The 21,498-nt window shown below is 45.4% G+C and overlaps 1 protein-coding gene and 1 long non-coding RNA gene across 2 annotated transcripts in view; one reads left to right on the forward strand and one right to left on the reverse strand.

The window, feature by feature from the left end:
* Positions 1–2,545, reverse strand: part of TEX52 (testis expressed 52) — a 63,852-nt gene extending 61,307 nt beyond the window's left edge. Inside the window, exon 1 of the mRNA XM_078653820.1 lies at positions 2,421–2,545. The gene's annotated coding sequence lies outside the window, so the exon portion shown is untranslated. The remainder of the gene's footprint in view (positions 1–2,420) is intronic.
* Positions 2,546–2,661: 116 nt separating this feature from the next.
* On the forward strand, positions 2,662–20,513 carry LOC144769649 (uncharacterized). Its single transcript, XR_013598735.1, has 3 exons — positions 2,662–2,797; positions 18,176–18,284; positions 18,847–20,513. It is a non-coding gene; the product is annotated as an uncharacterized LOC144769649 (long non-coding RNA).
* Positions 20,514–21,498: the final 985 nt, after the last annotated feature.

Genomic DNA, 21,498 nt, shown 5'->3' on the forward strand with positions numbered 1-21,498 from the left:
TGTTGAAGTAGTGCATTGTGCTGTGTGTGATGCCGGTGTTGCACTGTGAAATTGGGGCAGTTGCACTACACAGTGTGTAGAATTGCACTCAGCCAGAGGGTTTGGTGCACTGTGCCCATGGTTGGAGTTGAATATGCTGAGGGTGGTGGTGCACTGTTCTGCAATTGATAACGCTGTGTCTTATGTGGGCTGGTGCCTTATGCCATTGATTGTGGTACATGACATAGTGGGTAATGGTGAACGCTGGAGCACATTGTGGTGTGCTGTTTAGCACATCCTTGGTTTGATTATCAAAATGAGCATGTGTGGGATTTTTTTAAACTGGTGCATGTGCTCCTTTTCTGCATCTCATTCATGTTTTTAGGGTTGACCTCTAGTCCGTTCACCTTTCTTCTGCCATTAGCTTCTTTGCCTCAGGAACCTTTAGCTACATTGTCAATCGTATCTTTGATTTGACCCTAAGAATATTTTAGTCTTGTATTTTTATTGGGCGTTTCCGACTGCTTCCTTTGCATGAGGGATTATTTTACATCTCAAAAGTATGCACTATCATTGCACATTCAATTCTTTATCTCATCCATGCACTGTTTACACAAAGTAAGCCTATTTAAATTCTTTGAACTGCAGCAGGCGTGTGTATTGCTTTTGTCAGCACTCATATGTAAATGTCAAAACTGTTGGATTTGCTAGTGCTTGTACAAGACCTTGACGCTACCACCAGAGACTGAGTCTAGGCTGATGGATGCAGTGGCAGCAAATAGCATTGTAGGAAGTTTGGCTGAAACCCTACACTAGTTTTGTAAGAAACAATTGGGACGGAAAAAAAATGTGTGTATATATATATATATATATATATACATATATATATATATATATATATTTATATAGACACACCCCTCAAATTTTATGTAAAAACTTACTCAACATTTCACTCCCTCGCTACCTCTGATAGTAGTAATACTATTGCGTATGAGCTGAAAGTCCACATTCATCAACCGGGCACTGCTTCAATTACTATTATTCCTGGTGAAGTGGCAGTATTGTGTTACCGCTGTCCCTTATGTTAGTTGTCAAATTATGCTTACTGAGCACGTGCCTGCTAATTTTTTAATCTCTAGATAAGGCCAGCTACATGTGAATGTTTGCTCAGAACTGCTATTTATTATACAAGCGAAAGAAAAACCTATTTTGACTATTACTTGTGTCAACTGTCTACTTAATGTCATGTTATTGCCTGACCTACTCTGATGTGGCCGTAAAATGTACCTTTTGCCCTGAATGTTTTTTTTTTCATTTTGCCCTTTTGTCCCGAATTTTAACATTCACTCTCCAGAATTTGCTTCCATGCCAAGTGGTCACGAGTACCGAAATGTTAATGACTAAAAGAAAGATGCAGTTTCAACTTTCTTTACATAACAAGCAAGTGTGCCTTCCAAAAAACAGCGCCATCTACAACTCTTGCTTTCGCTCTCCAATTCGAGTCAGATCAATAAACTATACACAGTGAGTGACAGACGTCAGGGTCGGAGTCGGACTGAGAAAGAAAACTCGGGCACCAAACTAAAACTGAACAACAATAGCGAATCAGATAGCAAAAAACAGTGGCCCGCATTTGCAATGGGGAACAGTTTTGAACTTGTAAATACACGCTGGCTGCATAGGTGTTTTGCAAAGTATGCAGGACTGCCCGCATTTGTGCTTGCTGCAGGCAATGTTTGTGGCTTTATCAGGGAAATCAACGGTACAGATCGTCTCACCAGACCATAAAATGGACCCACATACTGACAATAAAACAGTTTCAAGCTCCAAGTGATATAACGTTTTTTTACGGCTGTATATATTTTAAAATCTATATCTTTTAGGAAAAGTATGTCCTTTTAACAGTATGTTGTAAAATTGTAAATGTAAACTGTAAATGTTGTGATATACAGCTGCACTTTTATGATTATTTTACAATGATCGAATAAAGTAAATCGAAATCGAAATCGATATAACGTTCCATGCTATGAGTTCGATAAAAGAGAATATTACAAATTATTTTTGGGGGGGTGAGGGGTCGAGGGTCTGTGAAGAAACACAGGCAGTAAGAGCTGCAATAATTATAAATTAAGTACCCACATATAGCCTCTATAAACATACGTTTTCGCCGTAATGCGAATAAGAAATATTATAGAAAGTGAACTCATCTGCAGGTTTTAGTACTTTGTTACACAAGTTTGTTTACTTTGTAAACACCGTTGTGAGACAGCTCATTTGTATTTTTACTTAAAGCTAAGTACCACAACAAGCGTTAAGACACTACTAGCTACACAATGACCCCCTGCTCAAGTCTCTACTGGTCAGCGTTCAAAATGCCCTGATGTCGGTCGGTGTCTCGCTCTCAGAGCCTCATCCCGAATGTTTTATTTTCAAGTTCTCACCCGCGCGGGTCTCTGCATCCGGGTGCCTAGTCTCGTGGGGGGGTCACGCCCTTCACGCAGGCGAAGGCGCGTGCATGCGTCGGGGGTTATGGGGTCGCGTGGCGAGGGATCCTTCGCTGCTTCTTCCCTCAGGCCGGTGGAGGCCGGTGGTTGCCGTTGGAAGTAAAACAAACGGAGCCTGAGCAGTCTCCATGGGGACAGGTTCTGAGTTCCGGTGTCCATGACTGACGGCCATAAACAGGCTGTGTGGCACCGGGCCTCCCCGGAGAGAGATTCCCTCCCGTGGACCGTAGCTGGAGAGAAATGGAGCCTATTGTGTTGCACCGACTGGGTACTTCAAGTTCAGAGATATAACTTGGTCTAAGTAAAATAATGAGGTAATATGAAGAACCCCATCAGGAGCAAGTTGACTTCAGCCTGCGGTGACCAGGCGTCCCGGATTTGCCGGGAGCACGTCCCGCTTTTTAGCGAGGCTTAATTGAGCACATGGGGAAGTAAGCTTAGCTTTCATGTCATCTGAATCAGAATTAGTTACCTACCACTAGAAGAAAGCAATTTAGTTAACACGATAATACGGTTTAGAAGTTGCTTTTAATTGGCTTAATTGTCTGTTTGTGATGTTGTCCATTATGTCATTCTTTGAGCCACTGTCGATACAAATTAGCAGTCCTGCTTTTGTGTTTGTGGAATGTTTTGGATTTTGTTTTTCAAAATCCCCGGTTTAATTCAACAGCCACTCCTTAATTGATACCAGCTCACACAACATTTCATATTAGAATTAGTATAGCACAAAGCAAAATATATTTGTAAGGTAACATGCGCAAAGCAGAAGGCAGTCTCCAACGTGCTCATGCTAACATAGGGAAAACGACAATGGGCATGCATGGGACATATGACACCCTCCACTTGGTCAGGATGGTAGCACCAAAATGACGACAGAATACAGGTGATAAGCAGAATTAAAGCGTTCAAAATAGTTTATAGTCAGTGTCACTTATAGGGACTATGACCAAATTAGAAAGAAAAAAAATCCAATTACAGCTTACTGCTGGGACCCAGGATGTAGGATGCCAGGTGAAAGGACAATGATTCCGGACCTGCCAAATTAGAAATGTCAGCCATCCAGTTGAGCAGGTTAAAGAAATAAACATGCTCCTCGCATCCTGGAGTTGACAAGACCATGAAAGGGCAACCTGTGTTGATTTAGATGAAACTGAGATCCAGTAGAGGCTGCACAATTGTACAGGGATCACCTCCGGCCATACGGACTGTACACAAGCTACATACCCAAGGAACAGTACTGGTTAGGGGCCACTAAGAGACTCACAATAGATTAAAATCCAGGGCAGCGTGAGATGGTATAGCCAGGCAGACGTCCAGTGCCCATTGAAAGGGGCACCGGGTCGGAGCTTGACAAGCTGCAAGAAGGCCGCTCGATAGAAGGCTATCTACCGATCGGATTGCAAAATCGAACATCATCCTATACCAAAGGACTCTTTCCAGAACAAATGTTTTGAGGGATCTGCGCACCAGCTGCAACCATCTGGCCCATTGCTGCTAGGGGAGTGCGTGGGCTTGCTCTGGCAGCTTTCGACACAGAGGCGGGGCTGAGAAAACCCCAGCACCCAGTGTAGGAAGTCTGACGTGAGGAGAGGTCGGCCCCGGCACACAAGCACATCCAACAGACACCCAGGGGGTCGCTCTCCACCGGCCCACAATGGACACGGACCAAGACCGGGCTGAGGGACGCACAGACGTCCCTGCAAAGGGACTCCAAGAATAGCCTCTACCGGGTAGGGGACACCAGTAATGAACTGAGCGCTGGGAGTGAGTCGACGCCCAGGCGCTGCGTGGGGCGGGGCTATGATCGTCTACTCGCCTGGATGACGGCAGCCGCCCCGTGCTCCGGAGACCGCGTCTGGGATTCCTTAACGACAGCCGCCTGGTGAAGCGTCAGGGTAGGCCGCCTGCCGGACGCACTACTTGGGGGACCAGAGGGGCAGAGAGCTCTGCAGCAGCGAGGCCCGAGCAACCCACTGTGATAAGACTCAAAGAGCAGACAACATTGACAAGGCCTGATCCTCAGGCTGCCTAATTCACTGGGGCGGTGAGGTGGGTGGGTTCTCGTGCGCCTTTGGCGTGTCTGGCCCTGCGTTTACCCACATGCTGGTACAACTGTAGGCTCGACGTGGATGCACACTGCTCCACAACGAACAAGCTTGCATCAAGCCGCCTAATGCATATCCATGCTTGGCGAAGACCGCCAAAGGCTGTCCCCTGAGTGCTGAGATCTGGCAGCAACCAAGGCCCACTCGTGGCCCCCAGTGAAGACTGGGGCGAGGAGTGGCCCGCAAGTGGAAAAGCGGAGGACTCTGTAAAAAGACACGGGCTAGATTTTCAAACACGCGAGGCCTAACCAACCTGTATCCTCCCTTCCCATAGGCGTTACTGCATGCTCCGCATAGAGGCACGGCACTTCACAACATGGGTAGTCTTCAACAAAATTGATTGAACTCGCCCCAAGGGACTGACACACCGGATGAGCTGTCCCCTAGAGAGCTGAGTGCCTGCTCGTACCCCACTCTGAAGACATGGGGCAAAGCGGGGCCCGTGAAAAAAATAGCAAAGGACTCCCAACACAGAAATTCCAACACCCGACCTAATACCCTGCTTGAACAGCCTCAACACAACTCTGGTAAACATGGGCAAGCAAGAAGCTAAACAGCCCAAACTCTCCTTTGAAAACAGGTGGCCCACTTGTCAGGGTGACCCCGACACACAGACGAACACACCAGTAAGCGAAGTCACACAGGACAGCAATATCTTAGAATTGCTAATCGACATGAAATCTAGCTTAAAATCTATAGATTCCAAATTAGACGCACTCACTGTTAGGCTTGACCACATGAAACAGAGTAGACAAACATGACGATCGGCTAGACCAAGCTGAAGCGCATATCTCTCATAATGAAGATGCTCAAGCTGAAAGTAAGGAGCACCTACTTCAAATGAATAAAGTTCTGGAACGTATCAAGGCCAAAAATGAAGATTTAGAATCCAAAACACTGCACAACAATCTTCGCATAACTGGCATTCCTGAATCCACCTCCATCCCAACCACAATGGAGGCTTTTGTCGAATCCCTCCTGCGAGAACTCTTTGCTGAAGCACTATTGCGTATGTTTATAGTGGAGCATGTGCACTGCTCACTGGGGCCCAGGCTGTCACCGGGAGCCCCGGCAGGACTCTTCATAGCTCGACTATTGAACTACAGAGACAGAGACACCATATTACATCTGGGGCATTAAAAGCAACATCTAACTCACTAGGGTAACCACATCTCTCTGTACCCTGACTTCACCATCGCAGTGCAGAGCGGCAGAAAGGAGTTTCTTCCTGCCAAGAGAGTGCTTCAACAGGCTAAAATTCCCTATGCCTTGCTATACCCTGGCAAACTTTGCATCATGAAAAAAGGAGCACCACACTATTCTACCAACACCAAGGAAGCCCTTCGATTCGCCCAAAAAATCGCCAACTAGTCGCCTCTGATGAGATCGCTGCCGACATAGGAAGGTAGTATCCTTCTGCATGGTTACCCCCACTTTTTGCCTGGTACTAAGCTGTGTTTTGACTAGTCATACTGGGATCCTCCCAATCAGGACCCCAGTTTATCTGCTTTCTCCCTAAAATTGCTGTGTTCAGTACTTAGGTACATCCCAGATTGGATACTGGAGTACCCTTAGAAGTCCCTAGTATATGGTACTCGGGTATCGAGGGCATAGGTACCCCAGAGGTCTCCCATGGGCTGAAGCATGTATTGTACCACCCATGAGAAACCATTCAAAATGGAACTAGAGGCCTGCCATTGCAGCATGTGTAAGCTGGTGCTTACACCGCTTACTAAAGATATAGGTTTACTATATCTTGGGTCACTGCACTTAAAAAGTATAAGTCACCCCTACAGCAGGCCTTTGCAATGCTGAAGGCAGAGTGCTTGGTTCTAAGTAAGAGGGTGCTCCTGCATGAGCAGGACACCCCTGCAGCCTACTGAGTCCATTCTCCTGGGTTGTCAGTGAAGCAGCCATATGCTATATAGAGGGGCATCACGTAAGAAACCAGCTGCAACAAATCTCATCATGTTTGGTATCAAACATGTTGGAATCATACCTCCCACACCGTGAACGGAGTGGGAGGTATGATTCCAGGCACTGGAATAGCCCTCCGTTAGGCTCTCCCTATCCCCGGTGCCAGTCTTCCAGACCCGTACAGCACAAAATGGTTGCTGCCGACCAAAGACACATTTCTGCCCTCCTGCTGCTGAGCCAAGCTCGATCAGGGGAAGGCACAACAATAGGCATCCTGTCACAGGGAGGTGTTACCACCTCCCAGACAGGATTTTAATGTATTGGGACCAGTGCCAGAAAGTCTGCATGAGGGGCACATTTGGTTTCCCTGTGCATAGTCCAGCTCAAACCAGTTCTGGGAGAAGTTGGTTCCCGCTCTGGCACAAAACTGGACAAAGGACATGGGAGTAATCACCCCCCTCTCCAGTCCCTCCCCTGGGAGGGTCACCTGAATCTTCCCAACCCTTTCCCTAGGGTACTTAAGGGCTTACCTGGATGTAGGTCCCTAGATTCGTTGTGGGATAAGATTCAGAACTGACACCACTGAACTTCTACCATTTAGGCACTTTGGACATCGCTGGACCTCGTTTGGGCCTGACTTTACCTCCCTTCCAGTCTGCTGCATCGTCTGTGCCTGTGCACCATACAGGATCCGTGCAGGACCTGTGGAGCATCCAAGACACTTGAAGGTATCTCCCTTGAAGTGAAGGAGTCACTTCCCTGCATTCCCAGACACCTCAACACTGCTGACTGGCTGGCCGATACCGATCTCCTGGGGACTCCGAAGAGTTCAATAAGTCAACTACAGTGTCCCCTTTGGACAAATTGTAAACAAGAAGATGCACTTTCAATCTCATAAGACAAAAACCACTTCAATCCATCCATTTAAGCAAGAGCGAAGATGATGCAAACATAGTCAAAAATTAAAAACGTGTACAATTTATTGTAACATTTAAAAAAACAGATTCATAGAAAAAATTATTATACATATATCACAACACAAATAATAATAATACACTGGGACTAGAACATAGAAAATATTTCTAATTAAAATAGAATAGGACAACAGTAGTCAGACTTAATTAAATCAAACTCCAAATTTAACAGAACATCTTCAACAAGAGGTGTTAATATTGATATATGCCCTTGTAGAATGTAGTGTGTCTATCGATGAGACCTATATAGAGTCAGATGTTCATATGTCATTGTGAATATAACTGTGATTTACTACTTGGAATGTAAAGGAATAATTGTTTGTTTTGAATGTAGTGTTGGATTAGTAGTTGGATTAGTAGCAGGAGCTGGTTAGCTGATGATGATATAGTTAAGAGTTGGATATGGTGTATCTTATGTTGTATATTTTTAACTTTGCAGATATACTATATTATTTGGGAATATATTTTTTTAATCCTGAAGAAGGTGTTGGCTTGTATTCAGTCTGCCAAAACCGAAATGCGTCGATGCCACTCTAAATTGTGACACGTTAAGTCATTGGACTACATAACATCTCCATCTCAAAGATATTTATACAAATTTGGAGTTTGATTTAATTAAGTCTGACTACTGTTGTCCTATTCTATTTTAATTAGAAATATTTACACCCACACACAAGCAAGTAGTTTGCTCAAAACATCGAAAGAGTGTACTGATCTCTTGAATCTAGCCAGGGAATCAGATTGGATATGTGACGATGAATTCCAATTCCTTAATAACACTGAACCAAGAACTCCTGCTATATAAGACTCACAAAAATATAGAGAACCCCCCAATGAGACCAATCGTAAGCAGCATTGGATCCTTGCTTTAACCTATCAGCAAGTACGTTGATCATTTTTTAAAACCAATTGTCTGTAAATTGAGATCTTATGTCAGAGATTCGGCCCACCTGATTTCACTGATTGAGGGTATGGCCTTCTGTGGAGAGACTCAATGTCTAGTTACACTGGACATTGAGTCTCTCTACACTAACATACCTCAAACGGATACAGTGTTGGTCATTGACCACATACTTGAATCATACGATCTTGGTGGAGCTAGTAAGGAATTCATCATAAGAGGAATTGAACTTATCCTTTTTAACAATGTTTTTTTGTTTAAAGATGAATACTTTAAACAATTAAAGGGGACCAGCATGGGGGCCACATGTGTCCCTAGTCTGGCTTGTCTTTATGTAGGCGATTTTGAGAATAAACATATCTATAATGAATTGGCCCCTTTTTTCGAGAATGTAGCGGGCTGGTACCGCTACATTGAAGACATTTTTTTTATTTGGGATGGTCCCACTGAAAGTCTAGGAGATTTCCTAGCGTGGCTTAATTTGGGTGACCCCAATCTGAAATTCACCTCGTCCCATAGCACCACCAGTGTCGATTTTTTAGATATTACAATCAAGGACGTGAATGGCTCTCTGGAAGTTAAGCTCTTTACAAAGCCAACTGCAAAAAATACACTTTTACATTTTACAAGCTTCCACCCTAAAACCCAGAGAGAGAGCATCCCTTTCAGTCAATTCCTCCGTCTACGGAGGAATTGTTCTGACTTAGGGGATTTTTATAAACACTCTGAAACATTAAAAAAGAAATTTAAGGATAGGGGCTATCCGAAAAAACTACTCTCACAATCAATGAAAAGGGCAAGATTTTATGATCGCGAGGCGCTAGTACATAAACAAGAAAAAAAGAAAGAACCATTAACCAAGATTGTGTTTGTTAGCCAATTTTCTACAATCAGCAATCAGATCAAGAATGTAGTAAACAAAAATTGGCACATCCTTAATCATGAAGAATCCACAAAATTAGAGAAACCAATGTTCGCCTTTAAAAAGAACAAGAACCTTAGAGATCTATTAGTAAACACATATCATGTAGAGACTAAGGTTACTCAGAGAACATTGGATAATAGTGCAGTAGTAGGGAACTTTCGCTGTGGTAAATGTAATGTTTGCCCACAGTGTTTACAAACCAATGAAATAAAAGTAAATGGTAAAACACTAAAGAGCAAATGTTTGACCAACTGTAGGAGCAGAAATATTGTGTACCTTATACAATGTCCGTGCGGCCTGTGTTACATTGGGGAAACTGGGAGAGAAGCAAGAGCCAGGTTCCAAGAACACAGGTCGGCAATCAAGACGAAAAAATTAACAGCGCCCCTGGTTGAACATTTCCTCAAGATGGGCCATAGTGAGAGTGATTTCACCTGGTTTATCATCAAAATCGGGAAACGCGGTGGCAATATACTTATGAAACGTAAAGCACGAGAGCAGTGGTACATCTTAAACACTGTAAGAGCAGGATTAAACTCAAAAGAAGAGTGGGAACGTTTAATTAAACCCTGATGGTTATGCCGGCCATTATGGCTTGGAACTTCCATACTGCATGAGTTCAATATAATGCTGTTTGAAGTTGACAAACCCTGATGGTGGAGCCAGCCACTATGGTTTAGAACTTCCTTAAGGCATGAGTTTTACATAACGCTGTCTGAAGCTGATAGACTAGATAGATATATTGAACATTACAGGAATTGAATAATAATGCTAATATTTCACTGACTATATGAGGACCACCGATTGACCATATGTATTGACAAATTTTATTTTATGCACACGATCAGCTAATACTTTGCCATTCAATTAGGCTATGCACTTTATATGGAATATGGTTGATTAACTGTGAAAATTATATAAGCACAACTAGAATGACATGTATAGGAATGAATTATGTCATATTTCTGAATGAATTATACCGTACAAATGAACTCCGTATATACAATTATAAACAAGAACATAAGTAAGGACGTAAATAACAACGCGGGAACTGATTGTAATTAGGATATGTCGATAAATATTTGTATTGACAATGTTTTTTGATGTTCAGGACAACGTAGTGTAATAAAAGTAATTTTTGTGATTAACATGCGTATCATATATATCATGATTATTAACAATGACTTAGGGTTTTTGTGATCAAATGCTGTCATGTTTATTCCAACTACCCATAAAACTGCTCGTTATAGCGATTACATATACTTCTTGAGCGCCATCTTTGACTATAATCTTATGAAAGGCAGTAGATAGGATGTACAGCAGAATATGCCATTCTAAGATATCTTGAGCGCTGTGAATTCACAGATGCAGTCAGTAAACAATAAACGCAAATTTGTAAATACGCCCTTCGTTTTGGCATATAATAGTAGTAGTATAAATCTTTATTCGGTAAAATTCTCACCATAAAAGAATACAATTTATACAATAAAAGCATTAGGTAAAAGCTATCAACGATAAAATACCCTTGTTAAAAGTTGAAGCCTGCACATTATACAGTACATTGGGTGATTATTATGAGGCCCCAGCCAAAACATCCTCATCAGTATACTATTGCATATGATTAGAATGACTTCAATCCATCCAATCAACATCATAGCGTCCTGCCAATAAGGGCCTGCTAGCTATTTGGCGGGGTGGAGTGTAGCTTCATCCTCCTAGTATGAGTCAACCATGCACTACTCAGATATTTAGCCACCCCGCATACCATGGCAGAGGAAAACGGGTCAGTGGTGAGAACTCGTAAGGCCATTCTATGGCACCTCAAACCCAACCCCATGCATACTGGTTTCAACCAGACCTTCCTGGCAATTTTATAAGCGGGGCAGGCAAAAAGTAAATGCGCCACAGACTCCTTTGGAGCCGCGCACCCGGGGCAGGGGCGCGGAGGACCACCAGTGTTAGTCCACCCCGCGGGGAAGTCGTGCACCGGAAGGGTCCCATACCTGAGTTTTAAATAAAGGGCTCTATCCAGAGGCTTGGCTATGAGGTCGAGGAAGGGTTCCAACTTCCTAGACCATTTAAACTCTAAAAACCGCTCAGTGAGTAAACCCCCAACCCCACTGCGTGTTGCCTCTGCCTGAACCCAGTCCCAGTATAACTTCTTAATCACCGGTTTGGGGGGTGGCATTTGACTCGCCCACACATCCCTCAGGCCCAATTGCACCACCAACTGCCTCACGTTGCTCAACCACCCGATCTTGTTACTGGTGTCGAGCAATATTAGTTCATCCAGCCCAGCAGCATATTTGGCGAGCTCCCTGGTCCTTCGCAACCGAGCCCAAAACAATAGAGGGCGCAGCCGCACTAGGTCTTTAAAGGATCGCCTGCCCAGATCTAGCCGCAAAGGAATTAGCGGGGTAGAAACAGGAAGAGCCACCAAGTCCCTCAGAAACTTGTTTTCCGCTGCAACTCGCTCTGAAACATTTTCAAACCCCCACAGCTCGGAGCCATATAGTGCGGCCGGGAGTATCTGGCCCTCATAGATTGCCATGACCGGTGCCACAGGTTTACTCGTTGACTCCTGATGCTCCCTCAAGGTCGCCCCTGACACTCTTTTATGGCCAAGTAGCATTTTGGCCAGGTGGTCCTTCCAATTCATCCGACTATTTACCCGCACCCCCAAATAGTCGAATGAATCTACCAACTCCAAGGGTGCCCCATTGAGCCTAAAATTATTTCTAAATCTTTTGGAGGGTGAAAGCGCCATGAGCTTGGTTTTCGAGGTGTTAATGGTAAGTCCTCTATCTGTACAAAAGGTGCTGAATCGGTGCATAAGTTTTTGGAGTCCCACCGGGGATTTAGAGATCAGTATGGTGTCGTCCGCGAAGAGTAGAGTGGGGATACTTTCCCCCACCAGGGATCGTGCATCCGCCTCTTCCTCTCTCAGATGATCCACCACTCCATTCACAAACAGAGAGAAGAGGGTCGGTGCCATAACACATCCCTGGCGTACTCCCCTCCTCACGGGCACCCTATCTGTCAGCTGGCCCTGGGTGCCCCATCTGATCCTCGCATAATTCCCCTCGTGGAGCCTTACAATAAAACTCAGAAGAGACCCGGGGAAACCCATCTTCTCCAATGTCTCCCACAGCTTTACTCGAGGGACCAGGTCAAAAGCCGTTTTGAGATCTATGAAAGCCATGTAAAGACTGCCCCTTTTGATGTTAACTGACTTCCAATAGATGACAAAAAAACGAAAGACCTGGTCCATCGTACCCACCTTCTGGCGGAATCCTGCTTGAAGGTGGGAGAGGATTTGTTCCTCTTCCATCCAAGCTCCAACCCTTGAAATAATGACCCTGCCAACTACTTTCTGAATCACGTCTATCAGACTGATAAGTCTGTAATTGGCAGGGTCCTCTCTAGCCCCCTTTTTGAACACAGTGACAACCTCTGCCCCCTTCCAAGAGTCTGGTACGGGGTGACCCCTGGCAATCAGATTCATTATAATGGCAATTAGTTCTGCCCAAGCCCTAGGTTCCTCTATCAAAAGGTCCCCCAGGATCCCATCTGGGCCAGCCGCCTTCTTCGGGGTCAGATGTCTGATGGCCACTACTACTTCCGAGGGCGAGAATGGGTCCTCGAGCTCCCCTATAAGTTCCCCTTTTCTACCCCTAGCTACCGTTGGACAAGAGGGGACTTCAGTTCCACCATAAAGTGCCGTAAAATGGTCAAACCATTGCTGGCTTGTTATGTGGGCGGCTAAAGGCTGTGCGTTCTGCTGCCTAGCTTTATTAATAAGGTCCCAGAATAACCTTGGATTCCTCATGCTGACAGCACAGTTTAGGTCCTGCCAATGTTGTTCCTCCCACTCTCGTTTGGCCAGTGCCATTACCCTTAAATAGTCCTTCCTAGCCGCTCTAACTAGTGAGGGATCTTTTTTAAGTAGGGCAGCTGTTAGCTCTTTCCTTTTTCCCTTGCACTGAGTCGAGTACCAGGGATTACTAGAAATGGGAAGTGTGTTCTTAACTCTACGGCTTTTCCCCTTGGATAAAAAATATTGGCTCACCTGCTCTATTGTGGTTTTGTAGGCTGAATCAAAGGCAATGGGCGACTCCGGGGCACTTCCCATTCCCTGTTTCCATGCCGCCAAGTCCAGGGTCAGATCTACCACAAGAGATTTTATACTCCCAAGTTGATCTTCCTGCAATTGGGCCTTGTCCCATTTCAATCTACGGTTACTATTATAAGGGACAACCTCTTTGGTTAACCTCAAGGGAGCACTCATCCCCCCACCCTTGGGGTTACCCCACCTAAACTTAGTGCAGAGGGGGTTGTGGTCACTATCCTGTGTAGCCACCACCTCCATATCTATTAGGTCTTTCCACAATCTAACGTCCAGTAAGATGTAATCAATTCTAGATGGACCATTAAGCCTGTTAAAGGTCATTGGGCCAACGCTGTCGGACATAGTCCTGCCGTTGAGTGCTCTTAAGTTGTGTTCCCTAGTGAGGGCATTAATTTGTATTGCCCTTGCTGACCATTTTCGAATAGGGGGTAGTGACAAGGCTGGGATAGACCATCTAGAATCTTCCCCCTCAGTACCCAAAGGATCATCCCCAGAAAGGGGTTCAAACGTGCAGTTAAAATCCCCGCCCACTATAATTTTAGCAGATGGGGGACACTTAGCTAATGCTAAGTCTAGACTCGTTAAAATTACTGAGGAAGTGTCCCCCGGTGCCCCTCTAGCGCAAACATTAAATAATTCAAGCCTGCTCCCCTCAATGTATCCCCTGGAGGAGAGGTGTAGTACATCCCTACACACTGAATCTTGGATGACAACATCCCAATCCAGATCAATTTTGATCCAAACCAATAGTCCTCCCGCGGGTCTACCCTTCCCACTGCTTACTGCTGGGGAAAAATATGTAGTATAGCCGGATTTGTGTTGAGGGAGCAGACTCCAAGTTTCCTGGAACAGGCAAACATCAAACTTCTCAATGAATGTGTGCCATTCTGGTAGAGCCATCTTCCTTTTTAACCCTGCCACGTTCCAAGATAACAGGTGTATAACCCTGTGACCTATAGGAGCTGTACCAGGGACCCCCTCGCTCCCACACCTTCCCCCCTCCTTGGGCATGGGAATGGCGTCCACACAGGTAGATGGCTTGGGGGGTACAATGCTACCAACTGTGGTGTCTATACACAGTACATCCCTAGTGACTCTGGTGATACTGCTATCCGTACTTTGGGCTACTAAGGGGCCCACCTGTCTATTGTCATTACATCTTGCCACCCTTAGTGCCTCAAAATCTGTGCCCTTTGGATTAGCCACACTTGGTCGGCCACCCCTCTCCCCCTTAGACTGTAGACATCAGTCACAGTCTTCCATACCGGATAGCAACGAGAACCTGTTGCCTGTCTCCAGAGGGGTAAAGGGCCTTAGGTGCTCCATTCTGCTGTTACTATTTCTGTTGTATCTCTGGGGTGCCGTGATCCAGCCAAAAGGGTCAGCCGCCTGGGCGGGGTGCTGGCCATGAGGAACATACCTATTACTATATAGTGGCGGAGGGTTGGGTCTGGAGGGATAGAGCCCACTGGCATAGGTTGGGGGAAACACCACTGATCTAGGGTAAAAATATGTCAGAGCCCTTGGGGTAATACAATTCTCCCCGTTTCCAGTGGGCCAATTTAATATGTAATCCACTGCACGCGGGTCTCTAAAATTAACCACCACCAGGTCACCCTCAATGTCTTTACATCTGCTACCCAACCAATTGAGCCGCCTGACATGCATTATGTCCCCATCAATGTTATGTGAAATGGGCCTATAAGTACTCAACCAGTGTATGATTTTATTTTTCAATTGAGCGTAGCCCTCCCTCTTGTTATCTAATAACGGCGGAACCCCTGTCAAGACGACCACAAAAGGCACCGCTTGTGGAGGTATCTCCACTTGTGGCCCTTTGGTCACTGGAGTTCTAATGTGTCTGACGCTTCCCTATTCCTCCCGCATATTTCCTGTGGGGGCCATTATCGGTCCCCTTTGGGAATCGCCCACTGGCCCTGCTACTGGGATGTTTATATGCTTTAGAGGGTGCGGTCTTTGGTAGACGGGGTCGGCCCTACCATGGGACTGTGACTTCGGTTTGGGGGGCTGGGATGGAGCAATAGGAGCATTGGTAGAGGATAACCTAACCGAGGTTGCGGGCGGAGCAGCCCCACTCACCTGGGCTTTGGCTAGCGTAACCATACTACTTATGGCAGTTTCCAGGATGGTCAGTCTAATCTCAACTTTCTTTATACTCTCACTAATGGGCAGGAGCAGGGACCTGAGTAAGAATTCCAAGTTCCCCAATGATGTGGCGGGAAGTAATGCATTCGGTTCCCCAGGAGTAGTGTCGTGGTCTATGGTGTTGGTACCCATGACAGGTGAAGCCACTACTAGCGGTAGTGGCAAAGTGGAAGGAGATTCTGGCACCTCCACTATTGCCATATCAGGAATGATAATGGGCTTTGATGCTTTACCGAAATCGGAGTGGGGAATTTTGGCTTTACCCTGCCCTCCCCTCAACTTCCTTCTTCTCTTACTGGGTGGTGGGCCATGCATCTCCACCACAACTAGTTGTTTCGGCTTCATCTTCCTTGGCTTTACTGCAGTGGGGGTCTGGGTGATTCGATCAGCAGCCGTACAACAGAGACTAGGAGGGGGGGAGACACTTACAATCTGATCGGGAGGCAAACAGGGAGTGGGAGTACAATCCCGCAACAAAAGAGGGACGCCATCTTGGGTTAGTGGATCCTCGCTAATATTAGGTGAACCTCCCTCCTGGGCGACAGGATGAAGAGCGATATCAGTAAGGGACCTGTTTTTCATACTTTCAACACAGCGGCGACGCTCCGCCCTACGCTCAGCCATAGAAGTTTCCTTATCGCCATCACCCAAGACCCTAGAGAAATATTTGTCCAATGACCCATTTCTTAATCCGCCCGCCTTCCCAGTGATACCCTCCTCAGACGGCGTTGCCATGTCCGTCGCCTGTATCGAGGTCCACAGTTCCAGTTCAATACAGACGTAAGAGAGTAGGCCCAGCCCAGCCTACACTGACCTACGAGGGCCTCCGAGGGCCCGCCCTTTGCCCGGGCTTAGCCCCGCGCTGCGTCCCGCGCGCGTCCCGCAGCGCGGAATGAGAAACCTGGTTTTAATCCTCCCAGGCGGGTGGGCGTAGCCGCTGCGGGAAGAGGCTGCAGGTGTGTTGGAAACTGCCTCGCAGTACCGCAGCGGTGTGGACGGTGTGGGCGGTGTGGGCGGGTCCAGCAGCACAACAGAGGAGCGGGCGCCGCGACCAGGAACCAACAGAGCAGGAAATCCAGCTATAATCCAGGGAGCCCAGTCCAATGCCCCGTGAGCTGCAGCCAGTGAGTAGCACCCGCAAAGCGGGTGCTACGAACAGTTATGGAGGAGCCAGGCGGGGGGGGCGTAGCCGCTGCGTGAAGAGGCTGCAGGTGTGTTGGAAACTGCCTCGCAGTCCCGCAGCGGTGTGGGCGGTGTGGGCGGGTCCAGCAGCACAACCGAGGAGCGGGCGCCGCGACCGGGACCCAACAGAGCAGGAAATCCAGCTATAATCCAGGGAGCCCAGTCCAATGCCCCGTGAGCTGCAGCCAGTGAGTAGGTATTTTATCAATGATATAAACGTAATGTACTTATTTCCTCTTGAGCTGTCACGGAAGGGGAGGGCGCCCGTAGTCAGGCTGCACACTCTCCCGAGTATTACATTCTCGTGGCTCTGTAGAACTTCTTGAGCGCCATCTTTGACTATAATCTTATGAAAGGCAGTAGATAGGATGTACAGCAGAATATGCCATTCTAAGATATCTTGAGCGCTGTGAATGCACAGATGCAGTCAGTGAACAATAAACGCAAATTTGTAAATACGCCCTTCGTTTTGGCATAGAATAGTGAGTAACGATGTGGCCGACTATAATTAATTAGTCCTCATTTAAAAAAATGTTACATGGCCTTAATTCCGAATATTCATTGTTCTTGCAATCAGGTATACACGAACAATAATTGTACAATATATTACACGGAGTATACAATTGGTCCGTTGTTTATTTCTAGAAATATGCAATACCGGAAGTTAATGATACCGGAAGTTAATTAGATCGGGGAGAGTGACGCGAGGGTGAGCGCGCCTTTTTTACATTTAAAAAGAGCCCTATGGTGCTACTCGGTATCGAAGCACGGACACCCATTTTGACGGCGGTACTTTGATTTTAACAGCAGGTATGTAAAATAATCAGGGAGAACCTAGACTGATATATGCATATGCGCTTATATCCTGACGTCTGCGTTTGTTTTCACAGACTGCGGGCGGTCTAGCTATGTAAAGGGAGTCGACACTACTCTCCCTACTGAACGCCATTGAACAAAAGAGTCTAGCTACAACGTATTTTTACGTGTGACAACGACTGGGCGTATTTTTAGGTAAATCTTTTACCTTTTACTGCGTCAAGATTGTTAAGCATATGCATGGATATAATTGTCTGATATAGACGCCCGAGCCCATTAGTTTGACGTGTCTTTAACATTTTTTCTAATGGGGGTTAAATGTCAGTAGCAAGAATGGACATGAACCCATATCTAAAGTGTCTAGCCATACTAAATTTATCAGACACGATGGACAAGAAGGCGTAAAATAGAAATGAAAGCCTTCACATGATCGCCAATGGATTATGGCCAATAATTAAATAATACTTTAAGACCAATTGATATGTTGTTCATATCGATAATCGTCTTTAATATCGAAGGATTCCCTGCTATAAACATACATGGGTCAAATGTTGCTTTATCTTGATTTATTCTTTAGAACAAATTGGGTCTACGTCGAACTCTTGGCGAACCACCCGGTGACGAGGCCTAAGAGAGAGAAGATAACTTTTTAACGTTGGGACGCACCTAAGGGAAACTTTTAATAGGTGAGCCTTACCAACAGTAGGAACAGAGTGATTGGCTTTATCGATAAAGTCCTATATGATATAACTAAGATCTTATAAAAACCTTTTTAGCTGTCCTCAGAATGAGTGTGCCAGGCTATTATGAAGTTCTGGATTGAGCACTAGGAAACCCTGGAATGCTCTGTAGTATCTTCAGTGAGGTAATTTAAAGTTTGTCTAAAAATACCCACATGAGGAATAGAATTTATCAAAAATGTCTGTAAAACCTATAAGAACTTAGCACCCAGTCCTAGGATGTACAAAATGAGTTTAACAGAACATCTTCAACAAGAGGTGTTAATATTGATATATGCCCTTGTAGAATGTAGTGTGTCTATCGATGAGACCTATATAGAGTCAGATGTTCATATGTCATTGTGAATATAACTGTGATTTACTACTTGGAATGTAAAGGAATAATTGTTTGTTTTGAATGTAGTGTTGGATTAGTAGTTGGATTAGTAGCAGGAGCTGATTAGATGATGATGATATAGTTAAGAGTTGGATATGGTGTATCTTATGTTGTATATTTTTTACTTTGCAGATATACTATATTATTTGGGAATATATTTTTTTAATCCTGAAGAAGGTGTTGGCTTGTATTCAGTCTGCCAAAACCGAAACGCGTCGATGCCACTCTGAATTGTGACACGTTAAGTCATTGGACTACATAACATCTCCATCTCAAAGATATTTATACAAATTTGGAGTTTAATTTAATTAAGTCTGACTACTGTTGTCCTATTCTATTTTAATTAGAAATATTTTCTATGTTCTATTCCCAGTGTATTATTATTATTTGTGTTGTGATATATGTATAATAATTTTTTCTATGAATCAGTTTTTTTAAATGTTACAATAAATTGTACACGTTTTTAATTTTTGACTATGTTTGCATCATCTTCGCTCTTGCTTAAATGGATGGATTGAAGTGGTTTTTGTCTTATGAGATTGAAAGTGCATCTTCTTGTTTACAATTTGTCCAAAGGGGACACTGTAGTTGACTTATTGTCTTTTGGAACCCTACCCCTTTGGCTGTTGGGGTCCCTCTCTTTTATTAGAGACTCCGAAGAGTTCAACAACACAGTTGGTGGTTTCCTATGTCTCTCGAGGCCCTAGCTGTCCTCTCACCGAGTTTGAGGCCAGTATCCTTCATGGGGGCTGCATTAGCCGAACCCCTGTGCGCAGCGTACTTTTGGAAGTGCAAATGCTCTTTGGCAACTTTGTGACAAGTGCATTGGGCTCCGATTAGCCCCAACCTCCAGCAATTTTGTCCACCAAGATCTTTAGCCACACCACCTTTTGGGCACCGTGGCATGCTCCTTTGGTGAGCTGCTCAAGGTCCTCTCGTGACTCCAGTGCCTCCAGGCTGTGGGTCTAGTTCAGGGTCATTTTTGTTTCCTGTGGGCTCCCCTGATTGCTTGGGACCTGCCCTGACTCCCCTGCTTGTGGTTAGTCCCCTGGACCTTGCTGGTCCCAGCTTTGCACCTTCTTGGCTTCCTGCATGGGTTGCATTCGCCAAGGCTTGTTGGTGCTCCCACCGGACACCAACCCCTCAGCACTAGACATCCTTTGTGGGACAGCTCGTATCTGGGTCCTGGTTGTCCTTAGCGACGCCTGGTCCTACAGAGTCAAGGTCATCGCCATCTTTCCTGAAGCACCCGACATTGGAGGGCATTAGTCTTCCAGGTTGCCTGGTCACTCCGGAGTGACAGACTCTATCCCCTCTGCTTTCAGGTACTCCTCTTCAAGAATCCACATTTGAATTCCCACAGACACTTTCTCCTCTTCCAGAAGTGGTACTTTCTTGAAGTCCTCCATTGGGTTCGACGGCAGGTTCCGACACCACTTCACCCCTATGCATCCGGCAGCCCTGGAGTAGGTAACGTGGGTACTAGGGTATCCACGGGTGGGGTGGCTCTCCAACCTTCTTACTCCCAAGGGGTTTCTTCAGGGGCCTTTGGGAAGGGTCCTTAATATTTGAAAGTCCAACCGCGACTTGCACATAGACTTGTACAGAGCACGCTGTCATGTTCTTACACTGCACGCGCTGTCCGTGGGGTCCCTTTCTACTTACCTTGGGTGGTTCTGTGGGTCCCCAGCAATTCTACTCCCTCTCAACCTCATTCAGACTCGAGTCGTGGTTCTTATACCAATTTCTTATTATATGGTTTGTTCCCTCCCCTCGGGTCCACTGGGTATATTGTGCTATTTACTGCATTTCTAAATAAAAAAAGTATTGTGTGCATTGTGTTTGTCTCTGTGTTGGAGATACTTGAACATTCTAGAGTATTGTATAATAAATACATATTTTTATAAATACTTGGTATGGTTCTTTTTCACTTAATCTATACTACAAGAGTGCATTCTGGTAAAACAAGCTGCTTTACACTCCTTCTGGACTAGGCCTGAAGGCTGCTCTCCACAGCAACCACTTATAGAGCTTTCTAAGGTGGTCTAAGACCTCTTAAATCACCATAAGGGCTGTCTGGACTGGTGCAAGGTGTCCACATACATAAGTGTACATCACAGGCCTACATAACAGGCCAGCTTCTCACACAGGTGAAACCTCTCTGGATGCGAATGATAGACCCTCGAAGGAAGGGGAGGAAGAAAATAAAAAAGACATGATGGAACAGCCAGAACAGCAGCTCCACGTTACGCACCACAGATAAGTGAACGGGCATGATAATGACCAGGGGGTAATCGCCCCCCTGAGACTAATCACTGTAATCCCCCTTGCAACATGAGGTACTGTAATATTGGGCTGATGCCCATCCGATCACACACCTTAAACGGTGGGGGAGACCGTCCGGTCCTGCTCTAAACCCAAGGATGTATCCCACTGTATTGTTTAATATCATTCTGGGAGGTTTGGGTGGGGTGTTTTACTCAACCAAGTTTGGAGGTTGGTGTGGGTTGGGGGTCGAAGGGAAGTGAAACCATTGCACATGAAGTTCTGTAGAGTTAAGCATGTTATATATGATGGCACTTACAATGATATTACGAAGTAAGGCACAAATCCCTCATAGATTACCTTCAAAAGGTCTTAGCACCTGGTACACTACACTCAACTTCACTTGATGTCTATAAAATGCCTAGCCTGGAACATAAGGAGCATAAATGATTACCAGAAATTGAGACTGGTACATGCCTACATTACACGCCACCACATGGATATTTGCTTTCTGCAAGA

This window comes from Lissotriton helveticus, chromosome 1_1, assembly GCF_964261635.1.
Source record: "Lissotriton helveticus chromosome 1_1, aLisHel1.1, whole genome shotgun sequence".
Taxonomy (NCBI): Eukaryota; Metazoa; Chordata; class Amphibia; order Caudata; family Salamandridae; genus Lissotriton; species Lissotriton helveticus.